The 11924-nt window shown below is 51.3% G+C and overlaps 1 non-coding gene across 1 annotated transcript; it reads left to right on the plus strand.

The window, feature by feature from the left end:
• The first annotated feature begins 11439 nt into the window (after positions 1-11439).
• On the plus strand, positions 11440-11589 carry MIR101 (microRNA mir-101). Its single transcript, NR_105718.1, has one exon. It is a non-coding gene; the product is annotated as a microRNA mir-101 (primary transcript).
• Positions 11590-11924: the final 335 nt, after the last annotated feature.

Raw genomic sequence — 11924 nt, forward strand, 5'->3', positions numbered from 1 at the left:
GGGAGGCGTGAAAGGCAGCTTGTTGGGAGCGAGCCATGCGAGTTAAAGGGAGGCAGCGAGCGTGGCAACTGGTCATCTTTAAGTTAAGCTGTTAAATATAGCTCTCCCGAGATGGCTAAGACCCCGGCAAATCCGGAACGATGTCACTGACTCGGGGATCGCCCAACTTGGTCGCTGAAATCCGATCCACGGTTTTGGGACTTGGTTTCTCCCTCCCTTGCCTGGCTGAACAATGCAGAGTGCTCCTCCCTACCACTAGGCCCATTAGTATTAATAAATCTTCCCCAAGATCTCCATCATCATGTTCCGTCTCCGAGGTATTGAAAAGTGAAGCCTTCTACATCAGACAGCACCTATTAGGCCAGTGTTTGACACCTTGGGAGACCTTGGGAAATATTAGTTGTTAGAAATGGCCTGAGCTTGTGCTGGTCAGTAGAGACTTTGGGTTGGGTTTTTTCTTTTTTTTAACCATCTGCTGACTGCTGGCTGGGCCAAAGGGAAGCTAATGGTGCCTCGGAATAATTATTATTTAATGTTTCCAACCTGCCATGTGGGTCTTTTACGGGATACAGGTCAGGGAGCTGGGGAGCTCACCGCCCATTACACACACCTTGGGGTTTCCACAGGCCGGGTTTCTGTAGGGTGACGGTAGGTACCCTGGCTTGCCAGAGCAGCAGGAAGTGCCGGTCTCCGAGCCGTCGCCCGTGGGGATGACAAGGAGGGAAAATGTGTCTGACATCACAGCTGGGCTGGCTGGGGGTAATCGGGATTAAAAGCTGCCCGAGTGTGACCCTCAGCAACAGGTGGGCTCAGACCCTGGGCCATCACCTGCTCGTTAGGGCCCTAAAGAGTCAGATCCGGCTGAGGGGCAGCTCCTTTTGCAGATGAGAACGTGGAGGCCCCCAGAGAGTGGGTGATTTTCCCAAAGTTACACGGGCACTAACCGGAGGGGCAGGACTGCAATCCCAGTCACTGGTTTGTGATCTCTCCAGGCTGCAGCACTGCCCCTGCAGGAAAACAAGGACCCGCCTGTTTGGGGGGATTTTTGGTCACTTAATAAATCTCCCTCTCCTGCTAAGGAGTAGCAGCCCCTTAGGTGTGCTGCTCAGTCCCGGAGAGATGAGATGATTTGTCAGGGTCCTCCAGACCTCTGGGGGGCATCATTTCATTGGATCCAACTGGATCCATTGGATCCTAGTGTTACTAAGAGGACGGGGCCAGAATGTTGAGGTTCTCCTTTACAAACCAGAGCATTAGAGACTCAGGGTTCTAAGGCGCCTCAAACCTAACCCATGCTTCCTAGCTCTAAGCAAGTCACTAATCTTTGGGAGCCTCACACATTAAAGGGAGACGCTCACGGCCCCGTGTTGCAGGGTTGTTGGGAGGAACGAGCAAAGCTACACTCATGCATGTGTGTGTGCATACTTACACACACATAAATACACATGTACTCGTTTAAGGAACCTTTATTACAGCGAGAATCTTATAATACATTTCCTCAGACGCTGGTGACGTTCTGAGCTTTTCCACACGAAGATAAAGGGAGGAATGCTTTAATTTTTTGTGCTGTGCTGGAAATTCTCCCCCCTTCCCCCATCTATAAAACATTCATTTATTTTTATATACATATATGCTTTTGAAACCTTAAAGTGCGGGGCTAATGTTAGTTCGAAGGCCCATTGCCTGCATTTCACAGATGGGGAAACAGACCCAGAATGCTTCAGTCACTGGTCTCCAGTCCTAGTGAAACCCCCAGGTTTTCCTGGATTTTGAGTTTGCCGCCTCCCTGGGAGTTGGGCGGGAGAATTTGCCTTAGGTTATATAGGTAGTACTGTTCAAGGAGGGATTTGACCCAGGGAGAGGAGACCGAGGAAGCTTCCTTGCATATGGTATCAGAGGGCATTGAAAGGAAGCATGCTCATTGAGTGACCAGGAAGTTCCAGAAACATCTTCCCAACTCCAAGGCTGGCGCTCTCCTCACTATACTGTGTTGACCTTTTGTGCTGACCCTATATTTGATCTCTCTCTGTGTCTGTATCTCTGTTCCCCATCTTTGTCTCTCTCCCTCTGTTCTCAGTCTCTGTGTGTCTTTCTGTCTTTGTCTCTGTCTCTCTCTCTTTGGCTGCATCTCTGTGTGTGTTTGTGTGTCTTTCTCTTTCTGTGTGTTTCTCCCTTTCTTTCTCTCTGTCTTTTGTGTGTGTCTCCCTATCTCTGTCTCTTTCTCTCTGTGTCTCTCTCACTCTTGTCTTTGTCTCTCTCTTTCTCCCTCTCTCCATCTCTCCCTGTGACTGTCTCTGTCTTTTCTCCATCTCTGACTCTATCTCTCTTTGTCTCTGGCTGTGTCTGTCTGATTCGCTCTGTGTGTATGTCTTTCTCTTTCTCTGTTTGTCTCTCTCTTTGTCTTTGTCTCTGTCTCTCTATCTCTGTCTCTCTGTGTATCTTTATGTGTCTCTGTCTCTCTCTGTGTCTCTGTCTCTCTCTTTTTGTGTGTGTCTCTATCTCTCTGCTGTCTCTGTCTCTCTGTCTCCCCTTCCTCTTTTCTTCATTCCTTACTTTTTCTGGCCCTCTCTCCTCCATTTTTGGCCTACTCTACATTGCCATCCCTTTCTTCTTTCCCTTCCATTTCTCTCCCTCCTTGCTGATGTTGCCTTCCCATAGGACTGGGGTTGGGGAGCACCTGGGTTCGAAAAGTATAATACCCTCCCCCGGTTAGGCCAGAGCCTCCCCAACATTTAAGTCATCTTCCCAAGAAGGGCAAAGGGCTGAAAGCGGAGGCGAGGTTGGCAGTGCTGTATTGGGGACCTCCCCGTGGGAGTCTTGTGCTGGGGGAGCTTCAGGCGAATCCAGGTCTGGACTGATGAAGGGACTTGGGATAAAATGTCAGAGATGATCACAGCAGAAAAGACCCTTAGCAATCATCTATTCCATGCATTCATAGCCTGGGGACCACACACACACCAATCAGATATATATCTATATATGGGACATAAATAGACACATACAGCAATCTACAAATAATTGGATTTCAACATATTTGAATTCATTTGCAATTCTTTCCATTTAATTTTATGTATTTCAAAACAGAATTCTTCCACGGGGCTGCAAGTTTCATCAGCCTGCCCACAAAGGAGCCCAGGACCCCAAAAAAGATTAATATGAGATAAGATACAATCCCATTCTCCTCCCAACCCCCTGCTTTCATTTCACAGACAAACCCCCCCTCCAAAAAAAAAAAAAAAGCCCAGACCTTTTGATGAGTTAAATAACAATGTTGGAGAGTATAATGGACACTTTAAAGTTGGCAAAAACCCTTTCCAAACGCTGCATCTGAACTCCAGGATGAGCTTGTGAAGTGTTGGGATGGTTCTTTTCATGATCTTGGCAATAGACTCTGGAGTCTGAGTGGTTCCTCCCACGTGATCCAATCCATATACATCCCCCCACCCCCTTGCACATATCTTATAAGTCAGAAAAAGTGAATGATGGCCTAAGGTGACTTTGGCTGGCTCCTTTAGTTAGGGCAGCTAGCAAAGACCTGGAATTAGGGTTCAAATTGATCCTCGGATACTGGTCAAGTATGGGGCAAGTCGTTTAACCCTATTTACCCCAATTTCCTCATCTGTAAAATGAGCTGGACCAAGAAATGGCCAAGCATTTGCTAGGCAAACCCAGAATGGGATCACAGAGAGTCGGACATGACTGAAAAATGACTCAGCAACAAAGGCTGACATGTTCTTGACCTTGGAGAAGAATCCCCTCCCCCCCCTGTACTGGACAAGGCATCATCCTGGTGATGACCTTCGTGTGGCCCATGTGTTAAAGCGAGGATCAGTGAATGGGTGGCCCAGTTATCTGGTTGTCCAGAGTTCAAGGTCAGCGAATTTCAGCAAATTTCCCAGTACCCACCAGTGATGGAGATTAGAGGGCCGGCTGGAAAAGCCAGAGCCTTTGTGAGCAGCAGTCTTCCAGTAACGGGGAAGTGGCTAGTAATTGAAGACAGGCTTGGCTGCATTAACTAAGGATGGGTCATTTGGAAATGGTGCCAGTGGAGCCTTCAAACGGCCCCTTCCAGGAGATTACGACACAGAGGGGAAATAGGAATAAGGAGGACAGACGAGCAGCCCCAAAACTGGGTTTTGGAGGAAAATAAAAAAGGACAAAACTTGGGTGTGGTAGAGAGAGCCGGACTAAAAATATTCAAACTAAATGCTTCTCTGTTTAAATGAGGCAGGGAAAAAAACACCATGTTATATAATGAAAGTAAATTTGGACCGGTCTGTGTTTGGAGCACATTTGTAGTTTTATTAGAGATATTTGGTTTGACCTTAGATCCCAAAGTCCTGGGCAGCAGGGAAGGAGAAGTTTATTCCCGTTCTCTCTCACCGCACTAAAATAACAATAGCATTTACTACGGATTTCTTTTTAGCACTCCCATTTATGTAATCCTTTTTTGAAGTTTGCAGAACTGTATATGCATCTAGAGATATAAATATTATAACTGTATTCTATTATATGTGGATAATGGTATATATAGTAAATGTTTATTATGACTGTACACTATTATAAATATATACAAATATACATACATATAATAATATATTCTAAATATATTTTAATAACATTCTATATATATACACACGTGTATATGTATAAAATCTCATTTGAGCCTTAAAACAACACTGTAAAGTCAGTACAGAGATAATATTCTCCCTATTTTGAGGATACCCTTCTCCCAACTGCTAAGCATCACAAGTAGGATTTGGATTTGGGTCTGCCTGGTGAAGAGAGCCAGCCCTCAAGCCGGGACATCCCCACACTCTCCTAGGAGGGACTGGCTTGTCCCCTGAACACCCCAATTTTCTACAGTCAGCTTTTTTTTTTTTTTCAGGATAAGAGTAATCAGGACCCTCAGATAAGACACTGTGTCTATGGGCTTGTGCCCTGAGCTCTTGAGCCTTGGTCATATGAGACCTGAGAATTGTTTCACAAAAGGGGAGCTCTCTTGGGGGGATCTGGAGTTGGAAGGGACTTGGTCTTCCTTCCTCATCATACAGAAACAGGACAGTGTGGCCCATGATCACAGAGCTGGCGTCCGACCTCGGATCCAGCTCCTCAGACTGGGGCGGTCCCATTCTTCTGGTCTCTTTAGATGCAAGGCCCATGGAACCTGGCTGGCTTTCCTCCTGGACCCTGATCCACACTGTTCCTCTCTGTGCCCCGTATGGGTTCAGGGAGCCAGGAGTTGGCTTTTGCTGCTCTTAGTGGATGGTTCTGATTGACATGAGCATATTTTCCATAATTTATTGAATTGGTGGGTATGCAGATGAGCTTTGGTGGGTTCCGGCCTCTCATTTTTAGATTAGAAAATAACAATGGTCAAGAATTTGGTTTTAAAAAAAAAACTTTTTAGTGTAATAAAATATCATCGGCCACATCCTAAGCAATTAGTTTAATGGGAATTTGTAAAATTTTAGTTAAATGGAAATTAGTTAATGGAGTTTTGTTAAAGTTTGGGTCAGAGAGCACTGTTCAACATGGGAGACGTTATTCCCCTCACTTTCCTTCTGGTAAATTTAGAGTAACTTCCCGGTTAGAAGAGCTTGGGCTCATCCACACCTAGCTCGAGTGAATTGGATAAGGGCAAACTGATTCATTGCTACCTTCTGTAGGATGAATCCCAGAGTCCTCCTGTGCACTGCTCCTCAAATAAACTTCTGGGTCTCCCATTGCCTAAGGGTCATATACATTCTATCTACCTCGTGTATACATGTTGCCCCCGTTACAATGGGCAACATGTATACATTAGTTATAATGTATGCTTCTTGAAATCAAGAGAGCTTCACTTTTATAGGGGATGGAATAGGTGTTTCCTATTTAAAACTATGAGTAGTTATTGACATAAGTGATGGGTAGGAGCTTGCAAAGTGTTTGCTTATAGGACCAGTATCGAGATAAGATCATAGCATTACAAGGGCCCTCTAATCCAATCCCTTCATTTGACAAATAAATAAACTGAGGCCCAGAGAAGGAACTGACATGGCCAAAGTCACTGAGGTAGTAGGTAGCAGACTCAAGATTTCCACCTCATTCATTTCAGTTCAATAAGCATTTATTAAGTGCTTTGGGGGATGTAGAGTCCAAAATGAGATGATCCCTCTCCTCCTCAAGCTTCTACTCCGTTAGGTAGAGGGGGAAGAGGGACACATCCTTGGGGAACAGCTAAGTCAATTGAAATATATTTTAAAGAGGTTTTTTGTGGGGGTGGGGTTTGGGGGCTACTTGAGTCATTGATTGACAAACTCTCCAAAGTTTATTTAGCTCATTAAGTAGCTGAACTCTGGCTCTTTACTAACAACACCCTAGAATCCAGTCCCCCAGGTAACTTCCTCTTGGACGATAGCAACAGTTCCCATTTCTATAGTTCATGGGGCTTGACAAAGCATTTTTTTTGGTAGTTCTGTGAGATGAGAAGTCCAAGCGTTATTATCTCCATTTTACAGATAGGGGAACAGAGGATCAGATTCATCGACTGTGCCCAAAGCTGCCCGGCCAATTTGGGTGTCAGGATTTCATTCTAGGTTAGCAAAGTCCTGGCCACCACACTCTGATTTCCACTGGAACGGTTCCCCCCAATCTCTTTCCCCTCCTTATTTCGGCCTTGCTGGTAGGAGCCAGGCAGGGAGGGGGCTTCCCTTCACTCCCTCATCTATAGGGAGGTGAGTCTGGGTTGTGGGCCCAGGGAGGAGGTAAGGAGCATCGGGCAGCGGAGCTATAAGTCCGGAGTCTGGAACTTCCTGGGCTGGAGAGAGGGCCATCACGCAGAAGACTGATCAGACAAGTTCTGCTTGATCCCTGATTTTAGCTTGACTTTAGGGGAAAGCTTTCTAATGTGACCTGTTGGGCGTGAGTGAGGGTGACCCAGATTCAGATTCTGGCTCTCATGACTTATTAATTGTGTGATCCTGGACAAGTCTCCTAAGGCTGTAAGGCAGGGCAAGGCAAGAAGCATTTACCGTGTACCAGGCACGTACCAAGTGTGGGATTTCTTAACTTTTGAACTGACTTAACTGCTGGTGAGCTCAGTTCCTCATCTGCAAAATGAGTGGGTTGGCCTAGAAGATCTCTGAGGTCACTTCCAGACCTAAACTGCCATCTGTGGACTTTTTATGAGCCACAGTTCCCTCATCTGTAAAATGGGGTGGCTGGACTAGGTGTCTGAGTCAGTCTGAGTCACTAGGGATACAAAAAGGAGGTTACAGTTAAGGAGCATGGTGGGGGGGGAGTTACCGGGCAAAGAAACAGGGGGAAACAAGCAGTGCCTTCATAGCCCTTTTCCCAATCCCACACCCCAGGGGTACCTCTTGTTCTGATTTCCCTTCGCACTTTCCTTTGTCCTGATCACAGTTCTACCTTGTACCACATTTACTGTAGTCCTAACCTACTGGTTTCTTGAGGACAGGGTCCTCCACTTGGAACTGCCCGTTTTATTTCCGCCTCGTATCTTCAGGACAGAACTTTGCACATGCTCGTTACGTGCTTGTGGAACCACTTGTGTTGACTTAGCCGGGTCTTCCCTCTGTAGAATCTCAGTGACCTCTCCTTCCCCTTCCCTTTCAGAACTGGGTCAGGGAAACAGCAACATTATGGGACCCACAAGCTAGAGAGAAACTTTATAGCGAGAAAGGGCCTTTGAGATCATGTGATTCCATCCTGTGATTTGACAGGTGGGGAAATGGTGTGTCCTTCCTCTCGGTGAGGGCAACACAAGTTACATCTCTGCTGGGATTTCTCTTTCCTTTCACCCCAGGGTCGCCCCTTTCTTTCTGTGCTTCCCCTTCATGCCTGCAGACCTCCCTCCCCCCTTCTTCCACACTTCTGGGGGTGGGTAGTTGGAGGTGACGGCTGTGAGAAAAAAGAGGAAGGAAATCTAGCAACAAGGATGTGGGGGAGGGAAGGAAAGGAAAGGAGAGGAGAGGATGGGAAGAGAGAGGAGGAAAGAAGAAAGATAAAGGGGAAAAGGAGGAGGAGGAAAGGAGATGGAAGGTAAAGAAAGGAGAAGAGGGAAGGGGAGGAGAATGTGTGTGACTGCTGTTAGGGACACAAGGGAGGAAGGCGAACGGATGACTATGGAGTAAGTTATTTAAAACCCGTCTCTTTGGTGGAGGGCACCGAGGTGGCTGCTGTTACTCAGAGGTACCTGGGGCTTGGCTCATGATGCTGCAGGTGAAGAAGTCACCTTAGTGATGTTGGGTACATTCATTGAGTTAGAGCCGAAAGGGACGTTCCAAGTCATTTCCTCCAACTCCCTCCTTTGACAGAGGAAGACACCGGGGCCCAAGAAGAATACATGATTTTCTTGGGGCTCCAGCTCAGGTCTTTATATTAAATCCGGGGCTCTTCCCCCGGGGCTGGGCCATCTCCCCAGCCAAAATGGAGGCTTTCAAAAGCAGACTTGCTCCCAAGAGGGAGCACGGTTGCAGATCACTCTCGCCCCTTGCGATCCCTAGTTATACAGTAAGAGGCGGTCTTGGGTGCCGGGTCGGCCTTGCACTGGGGAGGCCCTGGGCTCTAGATCTCCTTCTTGCACGCGGTGGGGCCGTGCTCGCGGCCACGGTGTCGTTCCTCCCAGCCGCTGGCTAAGACCCGAAGTTGCAGAGGACTCCGGGCCTGCCTCAGCGGAGGGAGTTTCACAAACTGTGTGTTAGCCCCCGAGCTTGGCCAGCTCTAAAACCCGGCTCCTATTCACGAGGGGAACATCTGCGGAGGAGACATTAAAGCGTTCGTCTGTCTGGGCCCGGCCCCGCTCTCCCGAACAAGGCTCGGAGGCAGAGTGCGCGGCGGGTGACGGAGGCCAGCGGGGCATTGGTGGGGCCTTCCCCGGCCCGTCTTTGCCCCTCGGCGGGGCCTTCCCCGGCCCGTCTTTGCCCCTCGGCGGGGCCGGGAGGGGCCGCAGTCTCGGGAGCAGGGCGGGGCCTGGGGCCCCCGCTCTAGAAAGAGCCGCCGCTTCCCGGCCGGGCCCGGGGCCCGGGTCCCACAGACGCGCTTTCCGGGACTTGCTCGGAGCGCCCGGGCCTGGGGGCGGGCTCCCGGGACCCCCTCCAGCCCCGGGGGGAGGGGCGGCTCCGCTTCCTTGCAAGCAGGTGAGGCCCCGGAGGCGCGCAGCCCTCGCCCACCGACGGCCCCGGCGGGAAGAGGGGTGTCCGACAGGCGGGCGCCGGCCCGTCAGCCCCGCCCGCCCTTGGTGCCGAGCAGGCAGCTCCCCAGACCGGCGGGGCCGCGTGCGCCTCCCGCCGAGGGGAGGGGGGGGGGGGGTGGGGGGGGGCGGGGGGGGGGCCGGGGCGGGGAGGCCGCTGCCCGAGGCTCACGGGGCGCCGGGGCTCCCCCCAGGCCGCGCCGGGCCGCCTCTTTGCGGGCAGCGGCCCCGCCCCCCGCGATCCCCCGCGGCCCCGCCCCCCGCGATCCCGGGCCTGTTTATGTAACGCATGTTTGCAGTTTGGTGGGAAACGGGCCGCGAGTTCCAGGAAGCCGGGGGCGCGGGGCCAAGCGTGGCTCTCTGGCGCCCCCTCGCGTTTCTCCGGCGCGCTGCGGCCCCGCGCGAGCGAGAGCATCCCGTGTGCGCGGGGGCCGGAGCGAGAGCATCCCGTGTGCGCGGGGGCCGGAGCGATGGCTTGTGCGCGGGCCGTCCCTGGGCCTCTCTCAGCCTCAGTCGCTGCTTTTGTGAAATGGAAGCGAAGTGTTTGAAGGGCCCGCCTTGCAGATCCGGGGGGCGGCGTATCACTCACTTTCTGTACCGCTCGGCTCCCCGCGCGTCAAACGAGGCCGGACTTGTGGCTGCTCGGTCATCTGCTCAGTCGGGCCCAGCTCTGTGACCGTTTGGGGCTTTGTTGGCAGAAATGCTGGGGGTTTGTCCTTTTCTTCTCCAGCGCATTTACAGACGTGGAGACGGAGGCAGAGGCCTTCACTCACAAAGCCCCGCTGTTGTCTCCTGCAGGCTGCTGGGGGAGGGAGGAGGGAGGGGAGGAGGGGAGGAGGGGGAGGGGAGGAGGGGGAGGAGGAGAGGGGAGGAGGGGAGGGGAGGAGGAGGGGAGGGAGGAGGAGGATGGTGATGATGATGATGATGATGATGATGATGATGATGATGATGATACAAGGAGACCCAGAGGCAGTCGCTTTCCCTGACCTCCCTCCTCTTCCTTTTTGCCTCTGATTTATCCCATTCCCGATCCACAAGGAACCTCTGCGAAGGCCGCTTTGCAGCTCCTTCAAGTGTTACGGCTCACAGCTGTGGGGGCTCAGAGAACTGACCTGCCCCTTCAGCCAGGCGTGGTCCTCAACACCCCAGGGATTGAACGCATGTTAGCGGATTGTGTGTGTGCGTGTGCGCGGCCATGTGGAGAGAGACAGACAGAGAGAGACAAAAAGAGATGGGAGGGAAGAGAGAGACACAGAGGGAGAAGGAGGGAGGTGCAGCGGATAAAGTGCCGGACCTTAAGTCAGGAAGAATAATCTCCCTGAGTTCAAATTTGGCCTCAGCCACTTCCCTGCTGCGTGCCCCTGGCCAAGTCGCTTCACTGTTTGCCTCAGTTTCCCCATCTTTAAAATGAGCCGAAGAAGGAAGCGGCAAGTCGCTCCATTTTTTGCTGCCAAAAAAATAAAGTCACACAAATGGGACCCCAAAGAGCTGGACAGAACTGAACGACAAACGAACCGTGACAAATTCTGAAACCAGAAAACCAGGCGGGAGGCCTGCGCTCCAGGGGAGGAAGCTGCACTTGCATGGATGGTAGGTGTTGGTAGCGTAGTGGGGGAGGGACAGGGAGGAGTCAGGAAGACCCGATTCCAGGCAAAACGAGACAAGAGCTCGCCGGAATCTTGTCCTTTCTGGTCGGTTTTTAGGATCCGGAGGTGACCGGGCGCATGTGGGCCCCAGTGCATTTATGGCCTTGGAAACAAAGCCGAGGCCTGGGATTGCCTAAGGGATGGCTGTGAGAGACAAAGGTAGAGGGGCAGACTTAGTCATCCTCAGCACTTTTGTGCATCGAGGGCCTCCAATGCATGGTTGCAATAGTTGCTGCTTAATTAATTTCCTTTTTTCCTTCCTAGAAGCCCATGTAATTCTGACACTTGCCTTTACCCATCAGAAGCTCCCACACACCTGAGAGGGGAATCTGGGAGCTCACCTGTATCCGCTCCGTGACACCCCTGGAATTAGGGGGCTCCGATTCCCGGTTTCCTGGTTTGGGATCGGGCTGAGCTGCCTCCCTGATGCATCAGCAGAATGAGAACCTGCGCCCTCATGCACTTTTCCATATTCCCTGTCCATTTCTGTGCAAGCCAGCCAGGCTGTATTATTTAAGCCTCACCACCACCCCCCTTCCCCAGCCTCTTCTCTCTCACCAGGGAGCCCCGGACTTTAGCAGGCCAAGCCTAGAGCAAGCCGTGGAGCAAGGCTCCGGATGCCTCGGCCTTTGTGCGGATGTGATCACTGACGGGCTGCCCTGGCTCAGTTATCACAGTGCTGATGCTGTCCGTTCTCAAGGTACAGTACTGTGATAACTGAAGGATGGCAGCCATCTTGCCACCGGTCACAGGAGCTCAGACAGAGAAGTGTGCGGAAAGGTGAGCTGGGAAGAGGGACCGGAGCCAGTCGCCCGCCGGGCTTGTTCCTGGCCTCTCCCACGGGGTCACCTGGGGTAAGTCTCTGCTTCGGGCCATCCCCCTGCCCCGTCATCCCTCCAGCTGCTCTCTCCATATTCCTGAGACCCGACCACGCCATTTTCTCAGACCCCTACTCAAAAACCACCAGCAGCTCCTTATCACCTCTTGGAGAAAATACAAAAGTCCTTATGCTGGCATTAAAAGCCTTTGGAAATTTAGCTCCCCATCTCCTTTTCTCCCCCCCCCCCCCTGCCCCTTTAAACCTA

This window comes from Sarcophilus harrisii, chromosome 4 (genome assembly GCF_902635505.1).
Source record: "Sarcophilus harrisii chromosome 4, mSarHar1.11, whole genome shotgun sequence".
In the NCBI taxonomy this organism is placed as follows: Eukaryota; Metazoa; Chordata; class Mammalia; order Dasyuromorphia; family Dasyuridae; genus Sarcophilus; species Sarcophilus harrisii.